This window comes from Anomaloglossus baeobatrachus, chromosome 9 (assembly GCF_048569485.1).
Source record: "Anomaloglossus baeobatrachus isolate aAnoBae1 chromosome 9, aAnoBae1.hap1, whole genome shotgun sequence".
NCBI lineage: Eukaryota > Metazoa > Chordata > Amphibia > Anura > Aromobatidae > Anomaloglossus > Anomaloglossus baeobatrachus.
The window spans coordinates 178,983,173-178,998,334 of NC_134361.1; the positions used below are offsets into that span (position 1 = coordinate 178,983,173).

The 15,162-nt window shown below is 45.2% G+C and overlaps 1 protein-coding gene across 1 annotated transcript in view; it reads left to right on the top strand.

Moving 5' to 3' along the window:
• The window catches only part of ASTN2 (astrotactin 2), a 935,497-nt gene that overhangs the window by 492,878 nt on the left and 427,457 nt on the right, over positions 1-15,162 (top strand). The window lies entirely within an intron of this gene.

Consider the following 15,162-nt stretch of genomic DNA (forward strand, 5'->3'; position numbering starts at 1 on the left):
GGGCTTATTTTTAGAGGAGGGCTTATTTTTGGAAAACTAAGGTAGGTAGGTTCTCAGGCCCATAGTAAAAAAACAAAGTAGTTCTGGATAACCCCATTAACTTAAAATTCTGCTGTTTGCTCATTATACAGTGTGTCCACCCATATCCTGTCCACCGCCATTAACTTGAGAACGGCTTCAGCTATAGGCATAGAAGTGGTGTCTAGGTTAGTAAAGTAGCCATGCGCTATGCAATAAAACCACCTATAGCACCACCTTGTGGAAAACAACGGAGTTAGCATTTTTATCTCAAAAACGGAACAAGATAGAGAAAAAAAGTGAATTAAAAAATTGTAGGGCATCATCAATTCAATACGAATCGACACATGCATACAGAAATGCTATGATATGAAACCCATGAGACCCCCCCCCAAAACATTGAATGCTGGTCACGCATATGGCGCTCATTTAAATTTGATTCTCAAACTGGCCCCCGTCAGCTGCAATGCACATCTGGACTCTGGACAGCATACTGTATCTTGTTGCACGTTGTGCAATATGGTAGGTGACACGTTTGCACAAGCATCTGTGATACGTCGTAGGTCCTGCAATGTTGGTGGAGGGGTCACATACACCTGCTGTTTGATGTGACCTCACAGAAAGAAGTCCAATGGGGTCAGGTCAGGTGAGCGTGGAGGCCACTCCACACAGCCACCATATCCAATGCCTTGTAGGAAGGTCTCCATGAGGTATCGCTTCACATCCACAGCCTTGTGAGTTTTACACGTTCTAATCATAGCATTTCTGTATGCAAGGTGTCAATCCACAAGGTGTCAATCCCTATTGAATTGATGATGCCCTCCAATTTTGTAATTCCCTTTTTTTCTCTATCGCATTCTGTTTTCAAGATAAAAATGCTAACTCCGTTGTTTTCCACCAGGTGGCGCTATAGGTGGTTTCATTGCATAGCGCATGGCTACTTTACTATACCTAGACACCACTTCTATGCCTATAGCTGCCGCCGGTCTCAAGTTAATGACGGTGGACAGAATATGGGTGGACACACTGTATATTAAGTTATACAGTAAGAGAGCTCCATCTAATGGGATTATATCACTATGTCTTACCGGCACTTACGGCACAACCGGCTTATAACCCTACTTTCTCACGAACCTGGTTGAGATTAGAGGTGACTTCCTTGCTTGTTTTTTTTTTCCATTATCTCAATGTAGCTTGCAAAGAATCCTTCAAAAATGGGGTTATTTTTTGCAATTATTATTTGGCTTTAGATGTTTTACAAGTCAGTAGTGCTGCTTTTTGTGCCATCTTTGGATGAATTTGCTTGTTGGCTTATAATAGGACCATAGATGGTTTAGATGTTGCTTCGTTAAATACTTATGCTTCTTTTAGCAAGTTTCATTATATTTTTCTAGTTTTTTTTGTCTACGTTGCTTTTTGTGTCTAAAATAGTAGACAGCTGGGAACTCATTAATTCTATAAATGCTCATTCTTTTTAGAAGAGAAGGAGCCCAGATGTAAAAAAAAATAAAAAGGCAGACTAAAGAAGATCAGCCAACTACACACTGCATGTTATGAGGTGTGCGGCTCCTCTGTATTATTTGGAGAGCTGTGCCTTGTTCTTATAATAAAAGGCTTCTATCAGCCTGAAAACAAGAGCTGTTTTCAGGAACAAAACCAGGCATATTTCTCTATAATAGAAGACAGAATTTAATTTTTTGCTGTAATTTTTTCAAAGACATAGTACAATCAGGACGACAACAGTGTAGGATGAGTTTTCCGTTCCTCATGTTCTATAGAATCTTGGACCACATCAATAATTAAACAACTTACAATGCTAGTACTCATTCGAGGATGAGGGGTTTGTTCATTTTTCCCTTGAAGAGCCATTTGTGTCCATGGTCTATAATTAGTATGAGACAACACCTCTTTTCACGCTAAGGGTTTGTTCAGATGAATGGATTAAATGTCCGCATGCAAAACTGATGGGATACGGACAGGACACAGACCAATTCAGGTCAATGTGGGCGATCACATGGATATCATACCTGGATGATTAAGATACAAGACAGAAGAATAACCTACGCCTTCGAAATGGGGTGCCGGAGAAGGATGTTATCAATACCATGGATGGCAAGAAGAACAGACAAATCAATTTTGGAACAAAGCAAGCCAGATATGTCACTTAAAGCAAGGATCACCAAGCTACGCCTTGCCTACTTTGGACACCGTCATGATTCACTTATGGGTCTGTTCTCTTGCACAGCTAGTGTGTGTTTTCCTGCTGTCTGTATGTTCCGGGTCTAGGCCCAGTGGGAATGGCCTATTTGGTGGTGCTTTGTTCCGGGTGATCACCCTGCCATATCTTGGAGCCGTTTCACCCAGAACACCACCAATAAAAGTTCCAGCTTGCTGTGTACATTTCTGATTCCCTTGAGTTGCTATTCGGATCTTGTCCTGCCACCTAGTGTCCCATTCACTGTTCCCTCGCTTCCCCTGCCTTGTCTTATCTTCCAGTCTCCCTGACCTCCAGCTTGCTTTGTGACCCCAGCTCAGCTCTCTCCTTGGTACCGATGTGTCCTCTCAGTTCCCAATCCTGGCATGTTTTATGACCACGACTATGCTCCCCTTCTGTATCAGACGCTACTTCCTTGCTTACCGACCCTCGGCTTGCACGTGACTGCAACTTTTCTTTCTCCCCCTGATCTTACGTGACCTCCTGGCTACTAACACTTGGCTTAGCTGACTACACTGCAGACATTCCCCGCTAGGGTACTGGCAACCCCTAGTGGGTTATCACCTCATTATACCTAGGTGCTGGACATCATTCTAGTGCACTTGCGACCCCTGGTGGTTAGGTTAGTGTCACAGACAAATCATACAAAGAGAGCAATCACTGGAGAAGGACATCATGGTCGGAAAAAGAGAAGGTACAAGGTGAAGAGGAAGAACAGCAATCCGATGGCTTAATACAATCAAGATAACGGTGGAGAAGACCATGGTGGACCTATCTAGGTGGAGAAGACCCTGGTTGACCTATCTAGGTGGAGAAGACCCTGATGGGCCTATCTAGGCTTGCACAAGATCGATCTTCCTACAGAGAGTTCATTGATCAAGTTGACATAGCTCCAGATAAAACCGAAGCCGATAAAAGAAAGTGGTAGTTCACATGAATGTTTTTATCAATGGACCGATGGTCTGCACGTAAAAAATCACAGCATGCACTACATTGATTCGTATCCTGGATTTGAAGTAAAGAAAAAAAATCTGGAGCTCTCAGGATTATAATGGATTGTGCTTCTAGTAAAGCATTATAATCTTTTTTCGCACTTGGAGTGCCAGATTCTTTTTTTTCTTTACTTTGTATTTATGGAGGTGTATCTTATCTGAGCACACATCCACATGGAGTGACATATACAGTATATTGTTCCTGGTATTCTTCAGGATCAGACCATTATAAGTCAATGGGTGCATAGAAAAATGGATCTTATACAGGATACAACTGTAAGGGGTCCTTTGCACACTACGACATCGCAAGCCGATGCTGCGATGCTGAGTGTGATAGTCCCCGCCCCCGTCGCAGCTGCGATATTTTGATAGCTGCCGTAGCGAATATTATCACTACGGCAGCTTCACACGGACTTACCTGCCCTGCGACGTCGCTCTGGCCGGCGACCCGCCTCCTCCCTAAGAGGCAGGCGGCCAATAGAAACGGAGGGGCGGAGATGAGCAGGACGTAAACATCCTGTCCACCCCTTTCCTTCCGCATTGTAGACGGGACGCAGGAAGGAGATGTTCCTCGCTCCTGCGGCTTCATACACAGTGATGTGTGCTGCCGCAGGAACGAGGAACAACATCGTACCGTCGCTGCAGCCAAAATAATGAAAATGACCGACACTACACCGATCATACGATACCGACGCTTTTGCGCTCGGTAATCGTAGTTAAATCGATTTACACACTACGATGTCGAGAGCGACACCGGAAGTGCGTCACTTTCGATTTGACCCCACCGACATCGCACCTGCGATGTCGTAGTGTGCAAAGGGCCCCTTAGTCTTGTGTTTTTCAAGGACAGATTACAGCTATAGAGATAGTAAACTGCATTTGTCCTTTATTATTTATTAAATTGTAATAAAGCTGGACAAAATGGACATACAAAAGACACATGGATTACATTCGAATGACCAAACAGAACAGAGTCCCTGTGCAAAAACCGTATGTAAGTCCATTGCAGTTAAGTAGTTTATGATAAAGCACACATATATGTGTCTATAAGAAAGCCTGAAGTCACAGGTGTATCATAAGTCACAGACAGTCATGTGGTTTCTGGCCATAGAAGGTCACAACGTTTGGCTGCGTAAAATGCTCCCTGACTTTCCATTGTTCCTGCTGTCAGTATTCATTGGTATAGGTAGCTTTCCTGCTGGATTCATCTCTCCCTCTTTTGGACCCAGCAGCAGCTCCCTTGCTCCTATCTACTGATCATCAGTATTCTCTTGGTGCTTAACCCCTTCAGCCCCCGGGCACTTTCCATTTTTGCATTTTTGTTTTTTGCTCCTTTTCTTCCAAGAGCCGTAACTTTTTTATTATTTCGTCAATCTTGCCATATGAGGGCTTGTTTTTTGCGGGACGAGTTGTACTTTTAAATGAAACCATAGGTTTTACCATATATTGTACTGGAAAACAGCAAAAAAATTCCAAGTGTGGAAAAACTGCAAAAAAAGTGTGATCGCACAATAGTTTTTGGGATGTTTTATTCACGGTGTTCACTATATGATAAAACTGATGTATCTATGTGATGCCTCAGGTCGGTGCGAGTTTGTAGACACCAAACATGTATAGGTTTACTTGTATCTAAGGGGTTAAAAAAAATTCACAAGTTTGTCCAATAAAAGTGGCGCACGTTTTGCGCCATTTTCCAAAACACGTAGCGTTCTTACTTTTTGGGATCTATGGCTCAGTGACGGCTTATTTTTTGCGTCTCAAGCTGATGTTTATAATGGTACCATTTTTGCGCAGATGCTATGTTTTGATCGCCTGTTATTGCATTTTGCGTAAAACTTGCGGCGACCAAAAATCTTAATTTTGGCGTTTGGAATTTTTTTGCCACTACGCCGTTTACCAATCAGATTAATTGATTTTATATTTTGATAGATTGGGCATTTCTGAACGCGGCGATACCAAATATGTGTATATTTATTTATTTTTTAACCCTTTAATTTTCAATGGGGGAAAGGGGGGTGATTTGAACTTTTAGGTTTTTGTTTTTTTTTATTTTTTAAAACTTTTCTTTTTACTTTTTTTTTATTTTACTAGTCCCCCTAGGGGGCTATAGCGATCAGCAATCCGATCGCTATTATCTATCTGCTGATCACAGCTATACAGCTGGAAACAGCAGATTCAGTCACTTTGTTTTTCCCTCTGCTCTCGGCCGAGGGAAAACGAAAGTGAAACATCGTAGCTGCAGGCGTCATCACATGACCCTGTGCTACGATGGCAACCACTGATAGTCACGTGATAACACACGTGACTTCCGGTGGGGGCGGCGGTAAGTAAAAAACATGGCCGCGCGCATTTAGATCTTGCTGCCAGACTTTGGCAGCAAGATTTAAGGGGTTAATGGCCGCGGGTGGAAGCGATTCCACCCGCGGCTAGCAGGCACACATGTCAGCTGTTGAAAACAGCTGATATGTGTGCCGACCGCCGCCGCCTGCCCGCGGCAGGGGGCGGGGCTTAACGGGACACGATCCTTGACGGATAGATCCGTCCAAGGTCGTGAAGGGGTTAAATACCTCTTCCATCCTTGGACTGATGCTGGTGATATTTTTCAGTTCATTCAAGCCTTGGTTGCAAGTAGGTGGTTTGTACTCCTCTGTGGTGTCGTTGCTGAAAACTTTTCTGAACGTCTAACTGTGTCATCTGTGGATAAGTAGTTAATGCATTTTCCCCTCTGTGCGTCCTCCTTGTGCCTTCTAAAGTGTTTAGTGAGGTTGATGAAGAGCTCATCCCATCCCATAGTGAGGGACTCCAGGGACCAGCAGTAAGTTTGGTCAGGGGTCACCATCTTCCCCTTCCATAGACAAAGGGTTTCCCTTCCCCTTTTGCCGTCTTCTTGGTACTTCCCCATACCCAGCATGATACCTGATGACTGCTTTGGAGGTAGTAGTTGGCCCCCTTACCTTCTGGGTCCAGCTGTATAGGTTGCACCAATGGAATGTCCGCCCCTGCGGATGACAACACAGATAAAACTTTTTTGTTTTTCTGCACGTAAAATGGACAATTTTGCATATGCCGTGTAAGCCTGGCATAAAGCTGTTGTCCACCCTTACATTTTCTAAAATAAAGAAAAGCCCGTGATCTGTTCACCTTAATGATCATCCATCACTCCTCTTTAAGAGCCACCCTGGCTGGGCACGCACGTGTCCTCTGGGGCCTGTCACATATTTGTCCGAACGTCTTGAACATGATGAAAAGGGTCTTTGACTGTACATCATGTTCTGGCCACACATGCAGACATGAGTAACGTCCGCCTGGAACCACAGTCTCAGAATGGCTGACACAGACCGGCTAGAGGCAAGCCGCCCACTAAGCAGGATCCCAAGAACCCCAAAACCCTTAAACCCCTATTCAGGGATTTGGAATTACTACAGGGCCCCGGAAATTGCTACCTCTGGAATTCTGTAATTCCAAGAAGAGTAGTCATGGTGAGGGTAACTGGAAAAAGAAGGCGCAAAAATAGGGTCTTACCCGGTATGACACATGGGGGCAAGTGTGGGTTAAAACACTCACCTGATGGGGTTGTGCAAGTCACAACCCCTATGAAGGCACGTAGTAAAAGTGGAAGGCAGCGGTCCCGCAGTGTAGATATATTCCAAGAGGTAGAGCAGAAAGCAGGTTTCAAAATCCGCGCCAAACCACAGAGAGTCCAGATGCTTGTTAGTGAATCCTTTCTTTATTTATTTTTTACACAGGTCTACGCGTTTTGAGGACATATCGGTCCTCATCCTCAGGACAAAGTACAAAGAAAGACTATCTATAGTCTTTCTTTGTACTTTGTCCTGAGGATGAGGACGGATATGTCCTCGAAACGCGTAGACCTGTGTAAAAAATAAATAAAGAAAGGATTCACTAACAAGCATCTGGACTCTCTGTGGTTTGGCGCAGATTTTGAAACCTGCTTTCTGCTCTACCTCTTAGAAAAGAAGAGTAGTCGACAGTCAGGGTCAAACCAGTGATACAGAAAAGGGACAAAATAGGAAGACAAGGGCATAGTCAGGAAATCAGGCTAAGGTCAAATCTGGAGATGGCAGCGAGGTACAAAAATGGCAGGCAGGAGAGTAGTCAGAGAGCAGGCAGGGGTCAAAACAGAGAGAAAAATATACAGAGTAGGGCGAGAACCAGAGATAAGCAGTACTACAAAACTATATCTGGCGGTGATCAGCAGACAGGAGGGGAATTAGAAGGGTGTGATGTCTTCCCATTGGCTGTAACTGAATAGTGGTAACTTCAGTTGGAAGATACGCCACCACAGTCAGCCAGTGGTACTGCAGGTCCCAGGGAAGCCCAGCTTAGTGGATGAGCGGAGCCTGCGCCCACCAGAGCCCCCGCACTGACTCCTCTCCTATCACCAGCACTCTTGACAGCAGGAATACGATGGCGCCTGGTGACCAAAGCAGAAGTCACAGGAGCGAACTCTGGTGAGGATGTGACAACATGTGACCTCTGCAGCCAATCAAAAAAGTCAGGTGTGAATCCCTTTAAACGTTGATAAAACTTTCAAGTGAAATAATTTACTAATTAATTTAATCATTTGCTAATTTATATAACGATTTGCTAATTGTAGTAAATCATAGTTGTGATTTCTATGTCATGCCCTATGTGTGGAGACATTTTTCATGAGGGTATCACAGGAGCTTAAGAGTCATTATCTGCTCCTGATTATGGCTAACTTGGTAACCCCCCCCCCCCTTTATTTATTATCATAGGCCGTGATTTATCAGTGGGTTGTTATTTGACCTGTCTTTAATTATATAGTTTCATGTACAGCAAGGATAAAGTGACTAAACCTATTAGATTTAACTTATTATAATTCCTTGCTACATTTTTCTTGATGAATATAAAAATAAAGAGTACTACTTTGCCTTCATGAAAAAAGTCATTATCCTCAACTAGAGTTGATGTAGATTTACCCCATCATCCCATTCCATCGCACATAACACAGGAGGGGGAGAGCCGCCTCTTACCTACCGTCATCCCTGGCTCTTGATTTGATTAGCTGGCCTGGCGTGACATCATCCTTGTGGCCTGGCGCCCAACGCTATATTGTGCCAGACCGGTGTCACGGGTGACAGACCGTCATGTGGTTTCTGGCAATAGAAGGTCACAGTGTTTGGCTGCGCGAAATGCTCCCTGACTTTCAGTCATGTGGTTTCTGGAAATAGAAGGTCACAGCGTTTGGCTGCGCAAAATGCTCTCTGATTTTCTATTGTTCCTGCTGTCAGTATTCATTGTATTTGGTAGATTTCCTGTTGGATTTTCATCCATTCCCCTTTAGGACCCAGCGGAGCTCTCCATCCATCCAGCTGCTGATTATGAGTATTCCCTTTGTGCTTAAATACACCCTTCTTCCCTGGACTGATGCTGGTGATATTATTCAGTTAATTCAAGCTCTGGTTGCAAGCAGGTGGTTTGTACTCATCTTTGCTGAACTTCTGCCTGAGTCATCTGTGGATAAGTAATTCATGCATTTTCTCTCATGTGTCCTCCTTGTGTCTTCCCTTAGAATTTAGTGTGGTTGACAATGAGCTCATCCCACCTGTTCCATATTTAGGATCCAGCACTAGGGATACCTAGGGTCAGGTATCCGGCTCGGCACATCGGTATGGAACTTATCTAGGGTGGTGAGGAACCTTAGGGACCAAAAGTAGGTTTGGTCAGGAGTCACCATCTCCCCCTTACCAAGACGCAGGGGTCCCTTTCCCTTACCTTTCGCCGCTCGCTTGATACTTCCCCAAACCTAGCGTGACAACCGGCTGATCAAACAGCCAAGGATGATGGCAGGTGAAAGGTGGCTCTCCGGCTCCCGTGTAAATGCCATGGATCACCGTTGTGGCCAATGGAATCGGATGTGTAAATCGATTCACTGCCTTCATAAAATGTCTAGAAAATGAAGTTTGCTATCTGACCTTGGCTACTTAATCCAGCACCTCATCCTAGAAAAGGCATCCAAATCACTTTTAAATGCTCTTGTCTGCCTGCGGACCCTAATGCACCTAATATACCGGATGAACTCTTATACCGTCTAATTGTGAAATTTTGGCTCATATGCGCAGTAGAGACAGTAATTGAAATGACTTGAAAAATAGATGTCAGCACTAGCTCTGATTGCCTTTATACAGGGTATTAAATTATAAAGTGACGTCTCATATTCCTTCTCACAATAGGTATTAGATTCCTAGGAATATTTATTAGGAGGGGTCAGGCTTTACATATGTTTTTACACTTGATTAGTCACCAGGTTAATCCTGTAAAATCCTCGGTGGATTCTATCTCGCCATACATTTTCATTAGAACATAATATAAGACTTCACTGTGAATTTAATGTTAATTTATGCGGCTAGCCGGTGCTTTGTATAAATGACAACAAATTAATTGCAGCATTAAACAAGCCCCTAGCCCCAGGAAGAGTGGAGAGTCGTATTAAGTACAGAATATGCATGAGAATAGGAAACAAAACGACTTTATTTTCAGATGATTCGAGGAAAACATTTTGTTTCGAGCTATTTGGGATGCATGGCAGACTAGTACGATTGTCATGCCATCAGGTGGTAGTCTGATTGCTACATGGTAGAGAATTTTAATGTGTGTGTGTGTGTGTGTGTGTGTGTATGGAAGGGGGTGTTCCTCCTCTGCCACTGAGCTTTAATTTAATGTTTTAATTGCAAACGTTTGGGTGTTAAGCGGGCTTTACACGCTACAATATATCTTACGATGTGTCGGCGGGGTCACGTCGTAAGTGACGCACATCCGGCATCGTAAGTGACGCACATCCGGCATCGTAAGTGACGCATATCCGGCATCGTAAGTGACGCACATCCGGCATCGTAAGTGACGCATATCCGGCATCGTAAGTGACGCATATCCGGCATCGTAAGTGACGCACATCCGGCATCGTAAGTGACGCATATCCGGCATCGTAAGTGACGCATATCCGGCATCGTAAGTGACGCACATCCGGCATCGTAAGTGACGCATATCCGGCATCGTAAGTGACGCACATCCGGCATCGTAAGTGACGCATATCCGGCATCGTAAGTGACGCATATCCGGCATCGTAAGTGACGCACATCCGGCATCGTAAGTGACGCATATCCGGCATCGTAAGTGACGCATATCCGGCATCGTAAGTGACGCATATCCGGCATCGTAAGTTATATTGTAGCGTGTGACAGCTACGTACGATTGCGATTGAACGTTAAAACGTTCATCGCATGCACGTCGTTCATTTCCTAAAAATTGAACGTGAGGTTGTTCAATGTTCCCGAGGTAGCACTCATCGCAGTGTGTGACACCCCGGGAACGATGAACAGATCTTACCTGCGTCCCGCGGCTCCCGCCGGCAATGCGGAAGGAAGGAGGTGGACGGGTTGTTTACTTCCCGCTCATCTCCACCCCTCCGCTTCTATTGGCCGGCTGCCGCGTGACGTCGATGTGAAACCGAACGTCCCTCCTACTCCAGGAAGTGGATGTTCGCCGCCCACATCGAGGTCGTATGGAAGGGTAAGTACGTGTGACAGCAAATAATCGTTTGTGCAACACGTTCAACAAATTGAACGTGACGCACATATGATGGGGGCGGTTACGATCGCATACAATATCGTATGCTTCATTGTAACGTGTAAAGCAGGCTTTAGTTTGGTGCATTGTATAACTCGGGTCTCGGAGTTCCAATAATGTTGACTTTTCGTATATAATGAAGCTGAAGACAATTTGCCTTCTCCCAATAGCATGTTGGGGGACTTCTTAAAGGGAATCTGTCACCAAGTTTTTGCTTCCCCATCTGAGAGCAGACTCTGATTCCAGTGATGGATCACTTACTTTGGCTATGTTCACACTTCCGTTTTCTTATATCACTCATAATCCGCCATTGTGAGAAACAACGCAATCCGTGTGGCAGATTCTGTTGTTTCCCATAGACTTGTATGAGTGGTGGATTGTGACTGACGACCTTGCGTTGCGCACGACGCACGGCGCATCAGTCATTTAGTGACAGACCATCGGACGGGAGGGACACAGAATGCAATGTTTTTTGTCGCGGCAAAAAAACGCACCCATCATGATTGTGTCGTAATCCGTCAGGAGGCATAATGTATGTCAATGGTGCCGGATTCCGTTGTCATGCGTCAAGCGATGGATTCCAGTGCAGGAATCCGACACGTTCTACTGAGCATGCCCAGCATGTCCAGCAAAACGTTTGAAATCGTGTAAAACTCTCTCTCTCTCTCCATTCCACTTCTTCTCACCCGTTCTGCAACGCATCAGTCCCATGTGTCAAGCAACGCATGTGACTGATCCAAAACAACGGAAGTGTGAACATAGCCTTACTGGACTCTTTTCTACACTTTTGTTTTATCTTCTGCAGATCTACCAGTTCTCGGAATGCTGAGCTCAATATAGCCACGCCCACACCACTGATTGGCTGTTTTCTGTGCAGACTGTGCATAGGCAGAAAGCTGCCAATCCGTTGTGTGGGTGGGGTTACACAAAGCTCATGATGAATATGAGGTCTACTAATCCTCTAATGATAATCTCCTGCTGATAAACACAGTGATTTAATCAAAACTACAATAAGCAGCCCATTAAGTGACAAATCGGTAGAATCAGGATATCTGCACATACATGATGCTACTTTCAGATTAAGTGGCAAATATTTGGTGACAGACTCTCTTTAAGGACCCTACATATATTGGACTAACAGTGGCCGAACCTGCTGATATGCATGGGTTCAGGTGACAGTCTAAGGGTTGTTTCACACGTCAGTGAAAAACACTGTTAAAAATGCATGTGTCCCTCAGCGTTCCGTGATTCACGGCACACATGGGTTGTCCATATGCAATCTGTGATCTGTACTCCGTGATACGTGATTGCACATGGACGTATACTCACCTGTCCCTGCTCCTGTTGTCCTGGTGCTGAACTCTTCGGTTCTGCTGTGTTTCTGCCCCCTCTGCAGCTACTTCCGGGTCGGCTGTGTCTGCATACATGAATATGCATGCCAGTAATTAGCCGGCTCTGAAGCAGCAGCCAGCAGAGGCCGGAGAAAAGCAGCACTGGAGAAGGTGAGTTAAACAGCTTTTTATTTTCAATGTCCGTGTTTTTCTGGTACGTGTTTCATGGACCATGCCATAGTGTGGTCCGTGGGTCATCAGTGATGCCAGAAAAAGCGGACATGTCTCCGTGCGGCAATCATGGACACTTGTGTACGCCTCACGGAGATACGATCAGTGAAAAATCACTGATGTGTGCACAGACCCATTTATTATAATGGGTCTGCGCATGTCCGTGATTCTGGTACATATACAAACTAGCACATACGCACCAGAATCACTGATGTCTGGAACAGGCCTAAGGCTGGGTTCACATATCCTGTAGTCATCCCTTATTATGGATCTGTTAGAGATCCATTTGAAAAACAGTAGTGCAAATACAATTTTTTTTGTCCGTTGTCAAATAACAGATGTCGGCCAGATCCGTTTTTAACATGTGGAGTCTATTGACAACGGATCCGTTAACGGATTGCTATTTATCCTCCATGTATAACAGATCTGTTAAGAAAATAATGGATCAATGCGACTCGTAATTGCATCTTCCTCTTGTAATAACCTTATGTATATGTTGAACCGGTTTGGAGAAGCCATTGCCGTTCAGTCAGTGTGCTGCCTCATTCTGTAGCCGAAGAACCACACTTAGTAAATAGTAAGAACTTCTCTGTCGCAAGGAGGTTTTTACAAACATTGCCAACTATCATGGCAGTGTCAGGATCTGTGGAAACTACAAATTCTGACACTCAACCTGCACTCAACCTGCTAATTTCTCTGATGTCTATGATCAGCTCAGTAAAACTCAGGTGTCGACCCACAGACTTGTAGTTCACAGGCAGGCTAGCAAACGCTAATCTCTGGTGGGCTGCTTGTTAGGGGCACTTTGCACACTACGACATCACAGGTGCGATGTCGGTGAGGTCAAATCGAAAGTGACGCACATCCGGCGTCGCTGTCAACATCGTAGTGTGTAAAGCATTTTTGATACGATTAACGAGCACAAAAGCGTCGTAATCGTATCATCGGTGTAGCGTTTGTTATTTCCATGAATTGGGAAAGACCGATGTTACGATGTTGTTCCTCGTTCCTGCGGCAGCACACATCGCTGTGTGTGAAGCCGCAGGAGCGAGGAACATCTACAACCTGCGTCCCGGCCGGCTATGTGGAAGAAAGGAGGTGGGCGGGATGTTTACGTCCCGCTCATCTCCGCCCCTCCACTTCTATTGGCCGCCTGCTGTGTGACGACGCTATGACGCTGCATGACCCACCCCCTTAGGAAGGAGGCGGTTTGCCAGCCAGAGCGACATCGCAGGGCAGGTGAGTGCATGTGAAGCTGCCGTAGCGATAATGTTCGCTATGGCAGCTATCACCATGATATCGCAGCTGCGACGGGGGCGGGGAGTACCACGCTCGGCATCGCAGCATCGGCTTGTGATGTCATAGTGTGCAAAGTGCCCCTTAGTCTTGTTTAATCACATGCTGTTTGGCAGCCATTCACATTTGCTACCCTCCAATATATGCTGGCTGGACCCTTCCTCTAATGTCAGCTATAGCTTGTCTATACTGGTCTGGTAAGGTGCTGAGATCAAGATTTCTTAGTGATTGTAGTACTTTGTTTCTGTGAGCAATTATGGTGTTAACCCTTGTTGTTCATTTGTCGCTTCTTGCTTCTCTTACTTTTCTCCTTAATATCTTATTGTTTGTTCCTCTAAGTGTGCAGTGTGTATGAGTTTTGGTCTGTATTACCATCTCAGTCCTGCCCCTTCCTTCCCTAGTGGGGGGGATAGATCAGTTATGGTGAGGAGATGAGTAAAGGCTGCTTTACATGGTACGACCGATTGTGCAATTTCACAATCGATCGTACCCACCCCCATCCTTTTTGCGTCACGGGCAAATCGCTGCCCGTGTCACACAAAGTCAGTAACCCCCGTCACACATACTTACCTCTCGTGCGACCTCGCTGTGGGCGGCAAACATCCACTTCCTGGAGTGGGAGGGACGTTCGGCGTCACAGCGACATCACACGGCCGCCGGCCAATGGAAGCGGAGGGGCGGAGATGAGCGGGACGTAAACATCCCGCCCACCTCCTTCCTTCACATAGCCGGCGGCGGCCGCGTGACGCAGGTGAGCTGCTGTTCATCATTCCCGGGGTGTCACGTGGAGCGACGTGTCCTACCCCGGAAACGATGAACAACTAAATTAAACGATATTATGGAACCTAGCGACCAGTACACGACTCACGATTTGTGAGTGATATTGCGTCGCTAGGAGGTGTCACACAGGCCGGCATCGCCAGCGATGCCGGATGTGCGTCACAAAAACCGTGACCCCGACGATCTATCGCACGATAGATTGTCTGGTGTAAAGCAGCCTTTAGGTACGAGACTCCGGCATCTCCACTATCAAGGGTAACCCGGAGGTTAGGGATAGCTGAGTGACAGTATTGTACCCTCTGTTCCTTGCCATCCTAGAGTCACATCGTGACATTCTCACCCTGAACTCTACATATATGCATTGAAATGGAGGTAGCAGTATGGCGCATAGGAAAAGGAGGGTTCCTTGGTAGGATGTGACGTCTTTGAAGTCTAACAGCTGATTTACCAAGAAGCGATGGTCTCTACTAATTCTTCCATACTGTTGTGCTGATTTTATGGTATATCAGCATAAAATATTCAACACTATTTGTTACATACAATCTTGTAGTCAATCATAACAACTATTATTTCTTTATACTGATGGTGGCTCCTTAGCATAAACCTCATAAATGTGCGCTGTCAGTGATGGCCAGAGTACAAGTAATCTCAACTGATCAATCTCTAAAAAAAATATTAAGAAATATAT